General features: G+C 38.8%; 1 protein-coding gene and 1 long non-coding RNA gene across 2 annotated transcripts in view; both read right to left on the bottom strand.

Moving 5' to 3' along the window:
- Positions 1 to 4965, bottom strand: part of LOC110492752 (metabotropic glutamate receptor 8) — a 212935-nt gene extending 207970 nt beyond the window's left edge. Inside the window, exon 1 of the mRNA XM_021567226.3 lies at positions 4595 to 4965. The gene's annotated coding sequence lies outside the window, so the exon portion shown is untranslated. The remainder of the gene's footprint in view (positions 1 to 4594) is intronic.
- LOC149985165 (uncharacterized) overlaps positions 1 to 15342 on the bottom strand; it is a 529398-nt gene that overhangs the window by 447236 nt on the left and 66820 nt on the right. The window lies entirely within an intron of this gene.

Genomic DNA, 15342 nt, shown 5'->3' with positions numbered 1-15342 from the left:
ACACACACACACACATACAAAGGGGCAGACACAACAAACATCCACATGACACAGCAAGGAATCTCCCCTTGAAAACTGTGAACTCTTCAAACATACGCACATCTGCAAAAACTCTGTCTACAAAGCTGAGACTGTGCTTGATAAAAACATCAAAGAAGTGTATTATCATGTAGTAAGCTATTGCATTTGCAATGACTCTTATCCTTACCCTGATGTGAATTTAAATTGCTGTGATGTTTTTTACATAATCCATAGATGTGTTTTACATAATCCATAGATATACAGTAAGCTACATAAGAATCGACACAGCAACATACCCTACAGCCTTACAGATATATTGCCGCACAATAGCATCGATTACAATGACAGAAACAGTGTGTGTGCGCACGCTGGCTGCTAGCCTGTAAAATGAAAACATGCCCGTCCTTTCTTCCGGAACTGAGAGGTTGGCGTACTGTCTTTTCTTTCACTGTTGCCTACATAAAAACTCATTATCCACACTTATTTACGACGAATATTTTCTCTTTAGAGTGCCCCCCCTGATTACAGAATCATACAAATGTTGCGCCTGATCAATGGAGGCTTCATGTGCACATTACAATTGTGTGACATAGCTGTCAGACAGCTCCGGCCCTCTAATCTAATCGTTCTTACCTTTTAACCAGATACTGATTGCTACCTGGGAAAACAGTGTGTGCCCTCCCCAGCCAGTCACTCTCATCCCAAAGAGTAACATGGCAGTGAGAGAAAAATGTGCAACATGTGCATTGTGCACTCCTACATTGGTCTAAATACTTGTTTTTATTTTTACAAAATATCAAATGTACAAAATACCAAACAATAACGTTTGTTACAGTTATAAAACAATTGATCTATAACTCTTTAAAAGAACCCATTACTGCACAAATGAAGCATGTCGATAACAACCATATGTAGCATAGCATGAGTAGGCCTAAGAATGCATGCACCTGTGCTGCACGTTCCCTTCTGTGGTGAACGGCGCAAAATGATTAACCACCTCCGAAACTCCAGATGTGCATGAGAACATTTCCATCATAAACGGTTGAGTTGTTCTAGCCTCACAAAAGGCTATTGTTCTATGCTAGTAGCCGACTAATTTATGATGAATATTCTGACTGAGTATTGAGAACATGTGATACATATCTTGATCTAGAACTTTTGAACGTAATGAGGAAATGTCGATTTTCGCCTAAATAATACCCAAAAGTTGTAAAAAATCATGAGCAACAATAACTAGTAATGCTGCATAGTTCTACTGTAAAAATAAAATTATATAAATTGCTGACATGTACTCACTTTTGAGGACACAAGATCAAGTGCATAGTAGAAATATTATTAAAATATTGTTTTCCTATTCAACAAAAGTGTGGTAAGTGACTGAAATGCTTTCTGGGGTAAAGGACAAATGCTTTCCAAATATAGTAACAATCAAATTATAAACAATTTACTATAATATTTCACCTTTATTATAACTGTAAAATAAATATGATCATATTTAGTGACAGTACAAATTTGACCCCATTTCATTTAACTGATGACAGAGCATTTTCTGCCAAGTCTCCTCTGAGTGACACAAAGAGAACATTTGAATGTCTGCAGACTCATTTCAAGTTCAGCTTTCCTTATAAAGTGATTTTGTCCCTGTTTGACCAAGAGACAGTGGTCATGTTTCAATGCTACAACATTACATTTAAAATCTGGCTGAATAATCACAACTGTTGGATTGGTTAGACTGTCCCCTTTAATATGCTATCTCCAAGGCTGGGCTCCGTCCTTCAGAGGGAGATGAAATCTATTCTTTGTCTGGAAAGGGAGTGACGTGTCACATTTTCTGGCCTATGCAAATGTGGGGGTAAAACCCTTCAAGTCAGCTCCACTGACAGAGTGGTAGCAGAAAGCAGACAGATGGGGCTTGCTGGCACTATAAGGCACTGCAATGTTTACAGAGCTCTTTGTACACCAAAAGGTCAGTCGGAACCGGTCCAGAACCACTCAAAGTCCTAAATAGGGGACTTAACATCTAAGAGGTTGGCATGGCAGGCAATATACCAGTGGTACTCATTGCTCGGCCAGTAGGCCGCATTTGTGGCTCACAGCGATTTTCTTTTTTTCATAATACATAACAATGATACAATTTCAATTCAATGTGTTTAATGTAGGCCTGAATCACTTCATTTAATGTATCTATTGTTCCCTGGACGGCAGATAGATGGCAGTATAGCGCTGCTGTTGAACAGAAACGCCGAAATAGAACGTTTGCAGAAATAGAACGCAACTGCTCAGCTACAGCGACCAATACATATCAGTTTGCTACTAGCTAATTTTGCAGACTGGTAGACATGGATCGATTTATTGTAAAAAAGGAACATAAATCTACTGACAATGAAAATGAGGGGGAAGAGTTGGAAAACAACTTGACAGCTATGAACGAACAACCACCGGAGAACCAGGAAAATCAGGAAGATGGCGGCTGGGAAATGCAGCTAGCTAACGTGGCTCCGGTGGTTAAGAGAAGGATACGGTCGATTCAAGAAGAACACAGAAAGCTCCAAGAGAAATGGACAGACAAGTAATTTTTAGAACGCATAATGGGACTAGCCCATTTTGTTTTAATTGCCAGAAGGCAGTCAATTGTTTTAAACAAGCAAATTTAGAGCAACGTTTCCAGTCACACCATGCCCACTTTGACAAAACATATCCAACTCAAAGGACAGCTCAAAGGACAACAACAAATGATGGACAGATCTAACATTGTTGCAGAGAAAACGACAGAAGCAACATATAAGATTGCTTGGATACTCGCAAGAAACAAGAAGGCATTCACAGATGCAGAGATTGTCAAATAATGTTTTTTGGCCTTTGGATTTCACAAACAAGGAAACTATTTTAAAGAAAATGAATTAAAGGACTGCAACTCTCAGACTCGACCACAACAAGACGCATAGAAGACATCGGCGAGGACATCGCTAAGCAACTGATTACTGACATATTGTGGCGCCGTGTTTTAGTATTGCGCTTGACGAAAGCACTGATGTAAGTGACATTGCCCAATTATGTGTTCCCTCAAAACAAGTAGTTCAGAGAGGAAATGTTATGTTTACTACCCTTCAGGGACAAACACGAGGAGAGGATATTCTGAAAGCCCTTGTTACATTTTTTGCTGATAATAATATTGACTGGTCAAATCTGGTAACTGTGTGCACTGACAGCACCCCAAGCATGTGAGGGAAGGAGAAGGTACTCAACAATGAACATTGTGAAACAAAAACAGAGAAACAGACATACCAATGCACACCTGGATTGCCTCACAAGGATAGCAACAACAGATTATACATTTTGAATGAATTCAATCAAGGAGCAAAAGGGACATTTTTGCTCATCCAACTACCGAGGTAACCCTTAATATGGGTCTTATACATGTGATGTAGCCTATTTGATGTGTGTATGTATATTTTTGTGATGTGCTGTACATCAAATCAATTGCATGTGCTCTTTTGCTATGAATCTGCTCTCAATTGATAATTGATCATATTTGAAGAAAAAGTACAATAAATTAAACATCTGTGCGGCCCTCTGAATGATTGTCTCAACCCAAAGTGCCCCCCTTACAAAAATGGTGAGTAACACTGCTAAATACCAACAGGCTTATTTGTAGACTACCGTAATGACATGCAGCATCAACCCATAACCCAGCGAGTCCATTACGGTTTCTTCAACCCAACAATTGGGACCCACTCATCAACTACAATATCTAAGTGCAGAGCATATATTATCTTTAAATGACTACACACATAAAGCAACAACTTGGCAACAGCCAGTCAAAATGTTAAAAGGCTTTGACTTGAAGATTTGACCCACAGGTGACGATTAAGCAGCCTCCTCCCACTTTGATTCAACACACTGGTTGAATCAACAGCAACATTTTGTCTCAGCCTCATGGCAAAAGGTGTAGAATAGCATGAGATTAGCTATAAAAGTCTAATTTTTCTATTTTCCCATGGAATTGTTTTTAGAATTGATTGCACACTGCAGTGCCCCCCCCCCCCCTATTTTCAAAATAAAAAAATGTACACTTGTGATGAAGGTGCAATATGATCAATGAGCATGATGATTGAAAGGTGAGAATGTCACTCTGGGATTGTTTTATCAGATAGTATATTCAGTGGTTTGCATTGTACATTTCTTAACTTTTACTTTCTCTCCCTTTCGATCGATTTGGACTCTGTTGATGATGACAGAAATGCGCTGGAAACATGCATAACGACACAAAATTAACATGCATTTTTTTTGCATCAGTGTTTCCTTCAATGGGGCCACTTTTTTGACCATGTTTTTGAGTATCTACCAGAAAGACATATCACAAGCATACCCTGTGTTAACAGGTCAAAATGTGACTTTGGGTGAATGACTGTAAACGTGAGTGTCGAAAACTGATCTTCTCAATTTCAAGTCTGTAGGCTATCGCTAAAGTAGAGGATAAAAACAAAAAAATCGAAACACATTAAAAAAAATAACATGATTCATATCGCAGAATAAATAGTTATTAGAAATTCAACAATTAAGTAGGACTTACCTGCGGGTTACTCAGATCAGGTCCTTCGCGCTCTCACTGCCACACCAATGCGGCGCAAGCTTGTGCTCATAGTGCTGAAAAAACACCACAGGAAGCCCGAGCGCGTTTCTTGTCTCGTGGAATCACCCAGTACTCCCACACGACGGTGATTGGTTTTCCAACTCTGTGCTACCTAATGCTTCTCTGATGTTTGTTAGTTGTTGCTGTACATACTGAGCAGTTTATTTCAATTGACTGTTTCAAATCACCATAACCCATGACCACACATGAAAACGTGTGCAGGGACTATTTAGGACGAATTCATATAATTCATGCTCAGAGTGTTTGCCTAGCCCAAAGAGTGCATGGTGGCATGTTCCTTCCCTCAAGACATGCATAGCCAGGCTGGTCTCATACACTATACGTAACATAGTCAACATAAATAGGTAAATATTATTATGATATGTTATGTTTGGTTTGGTTACATAAGACAGATGGTTACTTAAGGAAAAAATGAAAGTGGGATGGTTGGTTGGGTTGTATGGGTTGGCGTACAACACAAAGTATAGCAACCGAGAGGATGAGGGTTTGAATCTCATCATGGACAACTTTAGCTTTTTAGCTATTTTGAAACTACTTAGCATGTTAGTTAATTAACCCTTCCCCTAACCTTAACCCCTTTAGCTAACCCTTCCCCTAAACCCAATCATTTTAGTTAACCCTTCCTCTAACCCTAACTCTTTAACCTAACTCATAAACTTAAACCTAACCTTAACCCCAAGCCTAGCTAACGTTAGCCAGCTAGCCACCTAGCTAGAATTTGTACACATCATACATTTCATATTCATAACATATTGCACAAAACTTTCACATTTGTAACATATAATACGAATTTTAATGCATAATATATCAGAAGAAATGGGTGGTGGACATCCACAAATCAATACATACCATATGAAACGTAACAGAACCACAAATATCTCGGTTTACGTACATAATAATACAACATTCTCTGACACCAGGTTGCAGCCAGCATCAGATTTTATTTGGTGTGTTACAATTTCAAACTGGCAATTGTACGGCACTGATAGCCTACTGTGGGTTGGACATGCCACACCATGACAGCCTACATAAAGACGATGTAGCCTGGGCTAGTCTTATCTGTAGTTTTCAAAGGACATTACTTTCAAAGACTACAGGCTAGAATATTATAAACTATCTCAAAGATGCTTGCGAATTATACCAGGGAGGTAATACGATCATTCAACATTAGTTCGGAAATACTAAGAGAAAACAGAACCATATTTCTTACTCACACTCTTAGAGACAAACTGACATGTATTTGTATAAGTAGGATAAAATGCCTACGGCTCTCATCAAGCAATATTCCCAGTGGGAAAACATTTGCACAGTGGATGTTGAAACGGGAGTTTTCGTTGACGACACCGTTAGGAAATGCAGTCCCATTGCGCCATCGTGTGCGTGTAAAATAGTCTAGTCAAGCGTAGCAGAGCTTGTCTGGGTAAAATATCAACGCAAACCCAACACCTGAAGTAGAAAGATAAGGCCATATCCTGATTATTGTACGGTTATACAGTAGGCCAAGGTCTGTAGTTATTATATAAGGAATACAATGCGTTGCACTGACAGTGAATGTAGCTTTCTTGCGCATGTGCCTTGAGGAAACAGGCCTGGATGCAGGCAGACAATAATTCTATATATTTTTTCTGGACTGCCTGCTTCCTATTTCGAAAACTGTCTGTGTACATTTTACGAGAAATAATTACTGCCATTTGTATTTGCTGTGCATTACAGGTCAAATAGGCCACATTGATGAAAGTAAAAATGTGAATGGTCTCAACCCACTGGGCAAAAACTAATTGAATCAATGTTGATTCCACAACATTTCAGCAAAAGAAAGTATATATCCCAGCTAAGAATGATCGGCCCACTAGCGTTTCTTGAGCGGCAGGCCGCTATGCTAGGTGGAGGTCTTACCTTCAGTGGAGGAACTTCGGCATGTCGAAATGCAGACCAATGTGTGCGACCCTCTGTAACACCTTCTCATGAATTGAATAAGTACTGCTACTATTGCTGAAAACAATACATATATATTTAAATATAAACCACACGGATTTGACAAGAATTGAACTGTACCATTCAGCTTTGTCTGGTTCAACATTTTGTAATCATAATGCAATTTCAATGATATAGCAAGTTCCACTACTTTTGTGTGTTCTTACAAGTAGATAGCTTGCATACTTTCACTTTTAAGTAACCTATTCAGTAATCTTGGGCATTGTGGAGGAGAGTTTTGGTGAATATAGAACAAAAATGACAGGAAATGCATCTTTATTTCACAACAATACACAAATTAAGATATGGTATTAGGTATAGGTTAACAATACTACATCCAACCAGTCTTGATTTCTTGCATGACTCTGTTGAGGAAATGCAGCAGCAATAAACTTTTTTTTTGAGACAGAAATCTTCAAGTCCAAATCTCTGCCATTACATGTGGCGCACAAGCAATGGCCTTTGTCAGAAATGCAAAAGGTACATACTACTATGGCTGTCAAAAGGGAGCCTACTACCTGAATCGTATTACCTTCCCAGAAATAACAGCTCCTCTGAGGTCCAACCACAACACTTTTGATGATTTGACTGATGACTCTCATTTCATTGGGACAACACCTTTGGGATCATTGTCAATTGGTTTGGTGACACCGTTTCCTCTTGACTACATGCACCTGGTATGTTTGGGAGTTACACGGAATCTGATAACTCTATGGCAGAAAGGGCCACTGAAAACCTGTTTAGGTCCAGCTGTTGTCAGAAATGTATCTTCACAGTTGACTGACCTAAGACCTCACACTCCACCAGAAATCAACAGAAAACCCAGATCACTGAATGAGTCTGGCCGTTGGAAGGCAACGGAGTTTGGTACATTTCTCTTGTACACTGGGCCTGTCTGTTTAAAAGGAAATATTCCAAGGGTGATGTATGAAAACTTCATGTTGCTTGCAGTTCCCATGACCATCTTCCTAAGTGTATCCTAGTGTGCAGACCACACAGACTATGCTGGAAACCTCCTGGTTTTGTTTGTGGACCACTGCAGCTGCCTGTATGTGAAGGAAAACATAACATATAACATGCATTGCCTGACCCATGTCAGTCTCGGAAGCACAAGCATTTGGTGATCCTGACAATATCTCTTGCTTGCCCTTCCATCATTTTCTTGGCCAGTTAAAAAGAATGATAAGAAAACAAAACAAGCCTTTTAGAGCAGGTTATATGGAGGCTGTTAGAAAGAGAGGCCATGAGGGCAACACAGTCAGATGCTGAGAAAACACTACAAAAGCAGCATGACAATGGCCCAGTTCCAAATGGTCTAACAGTGAAAGAGCAGTATTAAAAAAATGCAGTTCACTCACTTCTCTGTGCAGATGTCCACTGGGAATAACTGTGTCCAGTTGAGGAACAAGGAAGTTGTCCTAGTGCAAAACCTGCTGGTGGAGGAAAACTTTGATTGTGTACAAAACATTTAGGAACAAGACAGACCTTTCCCATAAACCCTGTCATCATCGCTGCTTGATATTTTCCATCTCTCTGGATTGAAGGATGAACTTCTTTTCACTTGAGCCACAAACGTGCTACGGAAGTTTAATCTACTCCCGTGCAAAGGAGGCTTTGCTGAGATGCCATTGCTCCATTTGTAGGATGCAAAGCAGCAATATACTGTATATATTTGTAAATGTTTTCCTGTTATCTCTTTTCAAGGTAAATTGTCAGTAAAAGACATTACAGAAAATGTATTATTTACTTGAAGGGATTTTCTTCAACTAGATTAGATTTTCTTAAACTTAATTAGATGTTACAATTGTGAAATGTTTGAGAAAACTAATCTAATTGAGTGCCCTTATTTGCTTTTTTGTTCACAGTACCATATTTGCTGTGGTTAATTTCCTGAACGAAGATGACAGTTTAGCTGTCATCTCGAAAACCTGATGCACCAAGGACAAATGTTATTGGCCTCCATACAAGAGCCAAGAGAGGTTCATTCTTCAGGCTAGGGTCTATTTCTCTCCATTTCCGCCTGACTTGACATGCCCAAAGTAAACTGCCTGTTGCTCAGGCCCTGAAGCCAGGATATGCATATACTTGGTACCATTGGAAGACAACACTCTGAAGTTTGTAGAAATGTTCAAATAATGTAGGAAACTATACACAATAGATATGGTAGGAGATAATCCAAAGAAAAAACAACCAGAATTGTTTTTTGAGAGCCCATACTCTTCCATTAGAACGTAAAGGGAAAAAATGTAATCCAGCTCCCAGTATGCAATTCCTATGGCTTCCACTGGATGTCCGTAGTTTTTGTTCAATGTTTCAGGCTTGTTTCTTCCCAAACGAGGAAGAATTATGTTTTAGTACTGGGATACAGACTTGGAAATCAGTCTGTGCATGCGTGACGAAGAGGATGCGCACCTGCTAATATCGTTTTCCTATTGAACATACTTCTTTCCATATGAAATATTAGAGTTTAATTACATTTTAGGGTACCTGAGGATTAAATAGAAACGTATTTTAACTTGTTTTAACAAAGTTTAGCGGGAGCTTTTTGGATTCCTTTATCTGCATGTTGAACGAGTGGATTACTCAAAACGATGGTGGCAACTAAACAGACTTTTTGGGATATAAAGAAGGTTTTTATTTAACAAAACGACACTACATGTTATAGCTGGGACCCTTTATATGAGAAATCAGAGGAAGATTTTCAAAAAGTAAGTGAATATTTAATCGCTATTTGTGAATTTATGAAACCTGTGCTGGTGGAAAAATATTTTGATGTGGGGCACCGTCCTCAAACAATCGCATGGCATGCTTTTGCTGTAATTGCTACTGTAAATCAGACAGTGCAGTTAGATTAACAAGAATTTAACCTTTCAATTGATATAAGACACGTGTACATGTTTAATATCCGTAATTTGTATGATTATTTATTTGAATTGCGCGCCCTCTAGTTTCACCGGAAGTTGTCCCGCTAGCGGGACGCCTAGCTCTAACTTCCGGAATCTGTGTGAACTAGTTAAGACCATTGACGATATAGTTTTAGATAGTAAGGTGCACCTGTAATTGTTTTAAACCTGTACCCCATTTTAGAAGTTTTGAAAGATGTAAATGTATGAGTTGCATTATCCAAGGAACTAACCATGAGATAGAAATGAGAAAATATTCCTGCAGGTTACAATATTGTCGGGAAAAAAAACTAATTGATTAGGTATGTTTAGGAATGGCATTGTGTAACTGTGATATGAGAGTTGTGTGAATGTGGAGATGAGTCTTAATCTGATGTTTGGATAGTAACATATGAAATATGCTTAATCAGATGACTGAAATTTCGATAATAAGCTTTGATGTAATTATCTTGGAGTTCTGTTCCTTCACTGCCCATCATAGAATATCACGAAATGGTATTGAGAGCAGTATGATTTTTTAGAAAGCAGCGGAAGGTCTATAGTTCCAAGGAGGCTCGATTTTGCCATGTTCTCTGGAAGGTTAGAGAACCGGTCATTGTCCGGGAAACAAAAGTAAACATTTTTGGTTCCGCTGGTAGTGTATTTGGAGAGCTGCTTTGAAGCTGTGGAGAGCCCTTGAAAACACAAATGGAATGGTCGGACCAAAGCGCAGCGTGGTAACTGTTCATGATGATATATTCAAAATTAACTGAACACTGAAATACAAAACAATAAATGATGTGAACAAAACGAAAACTGAACCAGTACCGTGTGGACCAAAACACTCACACGGAAACAAACACCCACAACTCAGTGAAACCCAGGCTACCTAAGTATGATTCTCAATCAGGGACAACGATTGACAGCTGCCTCTGATTGAGAACCATATTAGGTCGAACTCAAAACCCCAACATAGAAAAACACACAGACTGCCCACCCAACTCACGCCCTGACCATCTAAAACAAAGACAAAACAAAGGAACTAAGGTCAGAACGTGACAGATGTGAGTACCTAAGAATTTCTTACGTTTTATGTGGATTCTGTGAAGATATGAAAATATGATGAATTGTATGCGTGTGTAATCGATTTTCTAGAGATTTGACAAAGTAATACTAGGAATATGAGATGCAACTTAAACAACCAATACGTAGACGTACGTAGGGTTTGAATTGGTATCTTAATGGATAATTTGATAAAGATGAGGTTTAAGCATTATTAAACTGTCTACAAAGTCTGGGCAATTGTCTCAGAAACTGATTGGAGCGTGTCCACTTTCGGGTAACTTACCCTAACGATGTAACTATAAAACGCTTATTGTACTTTTTCCATCCGGGTACTACATTTGAAATAAAACTGCCCTTGGATGACAATTAGTATGAGGGGAGTTGCTAGATTTAGTGAATAAACCTTTTCCCATTTTCCCATAAAGTTAGAGAGAATTAAGATGGAATCTCGATGTAAATTATAACATTGTATAAAGCCTAGGGTATCCATCAAACAAATTATCATTGCGGGATTAACCTCTCTGGGATCGTTCGGGACGCTAGTGTCATGACATTGGCCTGGGGGGTAGGTTTATGACAGTCATAAATACCTCTTCCCCCCTTTTTTCTCTCTCTACCCTACTGAGGTTACATTTACAAAACCCTTGGTTAACATAGAGATTCTGGGAACATCAGAAGGTGGGGGGAAATTAACTATATTCTGGTAATCCAACCAATGGAACATATGCGGTGGTACTTAATGAATATGATGTCAGTTCGGTTGTCATCTGAGACATTCTCATCAATGACAAGATGACATAAACTCTACAGTGGAAAGTCTACACATCAGAGTTATCGGATTCACATGGAATTGTTGTTCAATTTAAATGTTTGAATATGAAATTATTTGTGATGGGATGAAATGTGATTTTAGCTTCTAAAATGTGAGATTTGGGTTTTCATAAGATAGGGCTACTCAATCAGTGGCCCGTCCCTGTGGAGGGACATGGGCTATAAAACTGTTCAAACACGCCCTCCTCTCCCTTCCTATATAAGCCCTTGACGACAATATAACCTCCTGTTCCGAGGATGTAAGACGACGGTCCGATGTCAGAATGGTTCAGATAATAACTACAGAACGAAGCCAACATCAGCATGAGCTTTGGTTGCGAATGGTATGAACTTTGAACTCTTATTCACTACAGAAGTGATACCTCCTAGTCGTTGAGTTAGCAACAGCAGATGCAACGAGGGTTAGGAAGGAACAGACAGAGTATACCGTCTATCACCCAATGACGTTACTACAACGTATCCAATTGACAACCAGAGACATTCTTCAAAGGACTCGGTTGGGCAACACGGCCTTCCATCTACCACCAACCTACCAAAGCGCAGCTCAGAGTAAATATTTATTGCATTTTCCTTTTCCAAATGGGCGGTAATTTAGAATGCATAAGATACTGTATTTACGATAGCACAGCTTCTTTCCCTTTTTCCTCAGTCTTCCCGCTCTTTTACTCAAACCCAGCCTCTTTTCATTTGTGTAACCAGCTGTCATATCTGTTCCGCCCGCTAGGGACGTTTTCCTTTATGACGTAATTTGTAATCAAGTTATGATTTAATTATTTGTATGTGTAATTTTGTGTGATTAGTTAGGTATTTAGTAAATAAATGATTCAACCCAATTTTGTATTGCTGATTCAATTGTTAGCCAGGGTTCGTGCAGATAACCAAGAATTTACAACTTTCAGATGAGACTGAATTAAGAGGACGATTAATATTGACTACTATTGATGTAAAATATTACTAGGTCTTTAAGAGTTTATTCGGAAGATAACAGCTCTATAAATATTATTTTGTGCTGCCCGACTCTCCAGTTAATTACATTTACAAGATTAGCTCAATCAGGTGATTTTAATTACAGATAAATTATTTTATAGAATAGCATGTCATATCACTTAATCCGGCATAGCCAAAGACACGACACTAGCGTCCCACCTCGCCAACAGCCAGTGAAATTGCAGGGTGCCAAATTCAAAACAACAGAAATCTCGTAATTAAAATTTCTCAACCATACAAGTATTTTACACCATTTTAAAGATACACTTCTCGTTAATCCAACCACAGTGTCCAATTTCAAAAAGGCTTTTCGGCGAAAGCAGAACATATTATTACGTTAGGTCAGCAACTAGTTACAGAAAGCATTCAGCCATTTTCCAATCAAAGAGAGGTGTCACAAAAAGCAGAAATATGGATAAAATGAATGACTAACCTTTGACAATCTTCATCAGATGACACTCCCAGGACTCAATGTTACACAATACATGTACGTTTTGTTCGATCAAGTTCATATTTATATCCAAAAACCTCCATTTACATTGGCGCCATGTTAAGAAATGCCTCCAAAACATCCGGAAAAATTGCAGAGAACCACATCAAATAACAGAAATACTAATCATAAACTTTGATGAAAGATACATGTTTTACATAGAATTAAAGATAAACTTGTTCTTCATGCAACCGCTGTGTCAGATTTCAAAAAAGCTTTGCTTCAAAAGCACAATATTCAATAATCTGAGAACAGCGTTCAGCCACAAAAGCAAGCCATACAGTTACCCGCCAAAATGTGGAGTCAACAAAAGTCATAAATAGCATTAGAAATCTTCCCTTACCTTTGCTGATCTTCGTCGGAATGCACTCCCAGGACTCCTACTTCCACAAGAAATGTTTGTTTTGTTCGATTACGTCCATATTTATGTCCAAATACCTCCGTTTTGTTTGCATGTTTAGTTCACTATTCCAAAGGCACAATGCGTGAGCGCAAAATCCAAACAAGAAGTCAAAAGAGTTCCATAACAGTGTGTAGAAACATGTCAAATGATATTTACAATCAATCCTTAGGGTCTTTTTATAATAAATCTTCAATAATATTCCAACCGGACAATAGCGTATTCATTACAGAGGAAAAAGTGGGAACGGCGCACCCGCGTGACCGCGCAGTAAACAACTGATTGGCCAAAGCATAGTCCACTTGTTGAAACAGCTCTTATTCGACACCCTTCCACAATAGAAGCCTCAAACAACTTTCTAAAGACATCTGCTGGAAGCCTTGGGAAGTGCAATCTGGACCCATAGACACAGCATATTGGATAGGCAATCATTTAAATAAAATTACAAACCTCAGATTTCCCACTTCCTGGTTGGATTTGTCTCAGGTTTTCACCTGCCATATGAGTTCTGTTATACTCACAGACATTCAAACAGTTTTAGAAACGTCAGAGTGTTTTCTATGCAATACTACTAATAATATGCATATATCAGCATCTGGGACAGAGTAGCAGGCAGTTTACTCTGGGCACCTTATTCATCCAAGCTACTCAATACTGCCCCCGTCACCAAGAAGTTAAAAGCTCTTGATTCACCCATCCCGTTACCGGGATCATTTTCGTCAACCTCCGCTGAATTGCAGAGCGCCACATTTTCATAAAATCGCAAGTGCAATATAGCAAAACACAGCTTAGCTTGTTGTTAATCCACCTGTCGTGTCAGATTTCAAAAAAGCTTTTCGGCGAAAGCATACCAAGCATTTATGTAAGGACATCTCTCTCAGTAGACAAAACATTACAAACAGCTAGCAGCCAAGTATATTGGGATTGAAAGTCAGAAAAGCAATAAAATAAATTGCTTACCTTTGATGATCTTCAGATGTTTGCACTCACGAGACTCCCAGTTACACAGTAAATGTTCCTTTTGTTCCATAAAGATACTTTTTATATCCAAAACACCTCCATTTAGTTGGCGCGTTATGTTCAAAAATCCACAGGCTCGAGCGGTCACGACGGAGCAGACGAAAATTCCAAATAGTATCCGTAAAGTTCGTAGAAACATGTAAAACGTTTTTTATAATCAATCCTCAGGTTGTTTTTACAAAATATAATCGATAATACTTCAACCGGGACTGTAGCTTCTTCAATAGGAGAGAGAGAGAAAATGTTTGTTCCAAGCTGTTGCGCATGCAAAACGCTGCTGGCACCCAGCCATACAATTACGCGATGTGATCTTTCTCACTTATTTTTAAAAATAAAAGCCTGAAACTATGTCTAAAGACTGTTCACACCATGGGGAAGCCATAGGAAAAGGAATCCGGTTGATATCCCTTTAAATGGAGCAAATGCAGGCAATGGAACAGGGAGCTTTCAGGAAAAACAGCACTTCCGGGTTGGATTTTCCTCAGGTTTTCGCCTGCAATATCAGTTCTGTTATACTCACAGACAATATTTTGACAGTTTTGGAAACTTTAGAGTGTTTTCAATCCTGATCTGACAATTATATGCATATTGTGTTTCATGTTTCATTTGGGTATGTTTTTCATCCAAACATCAAAATACTGCCCCCTACACTGAAGAGGTATTAAAGTCTTGGACATTTCATACGTGTGAATCCGAAAAAGAAGAGAAAGTTGTCAAGTTTGTTTTTAACCTTACGATACAGGTAAGCGCAGAACGTTAATTGAGAATGGATTATATTTTTGTCCTACTGGTAAGAATAGAAGAGTTAGTTGTGCTTGCTGGGCTATATCGGGCTGTAAGGGATTCAGTGGGACATTTGCAGTAGAGATCTGCATAGTTGAATCGGAAACATTCTGTGATAATTTCTGATTACTGTTGTTGGTTTTCATCGTTTAGGTAACACCAGTGAATTTGAGCAGGAAGTTAATGTATTCTAACATTATAATCTGTTTCCATTACGTGGAACATTGAACAAAGT

This window comes from Oncorhynchus mykiss, chromosome 2 (genome assembly GCF_057628025.1).
Source record: "Oncorhynchus mykiss isolate SJ-2025 chromosome 2, ASM5762802v1, whole genome shotgun sequence".
NCBI lineage: Eukaryota > Metazoa > Chordata > Actinopteri > Salmoniformes > Salmonidae > Oncorhynchus > Oncorhynchus mykiss.
The sequence above is the reverse complement of the archived record's forward strand: the minus strand, read 5'-3'. Positions and strand labels throughout refer to the sequence as shown.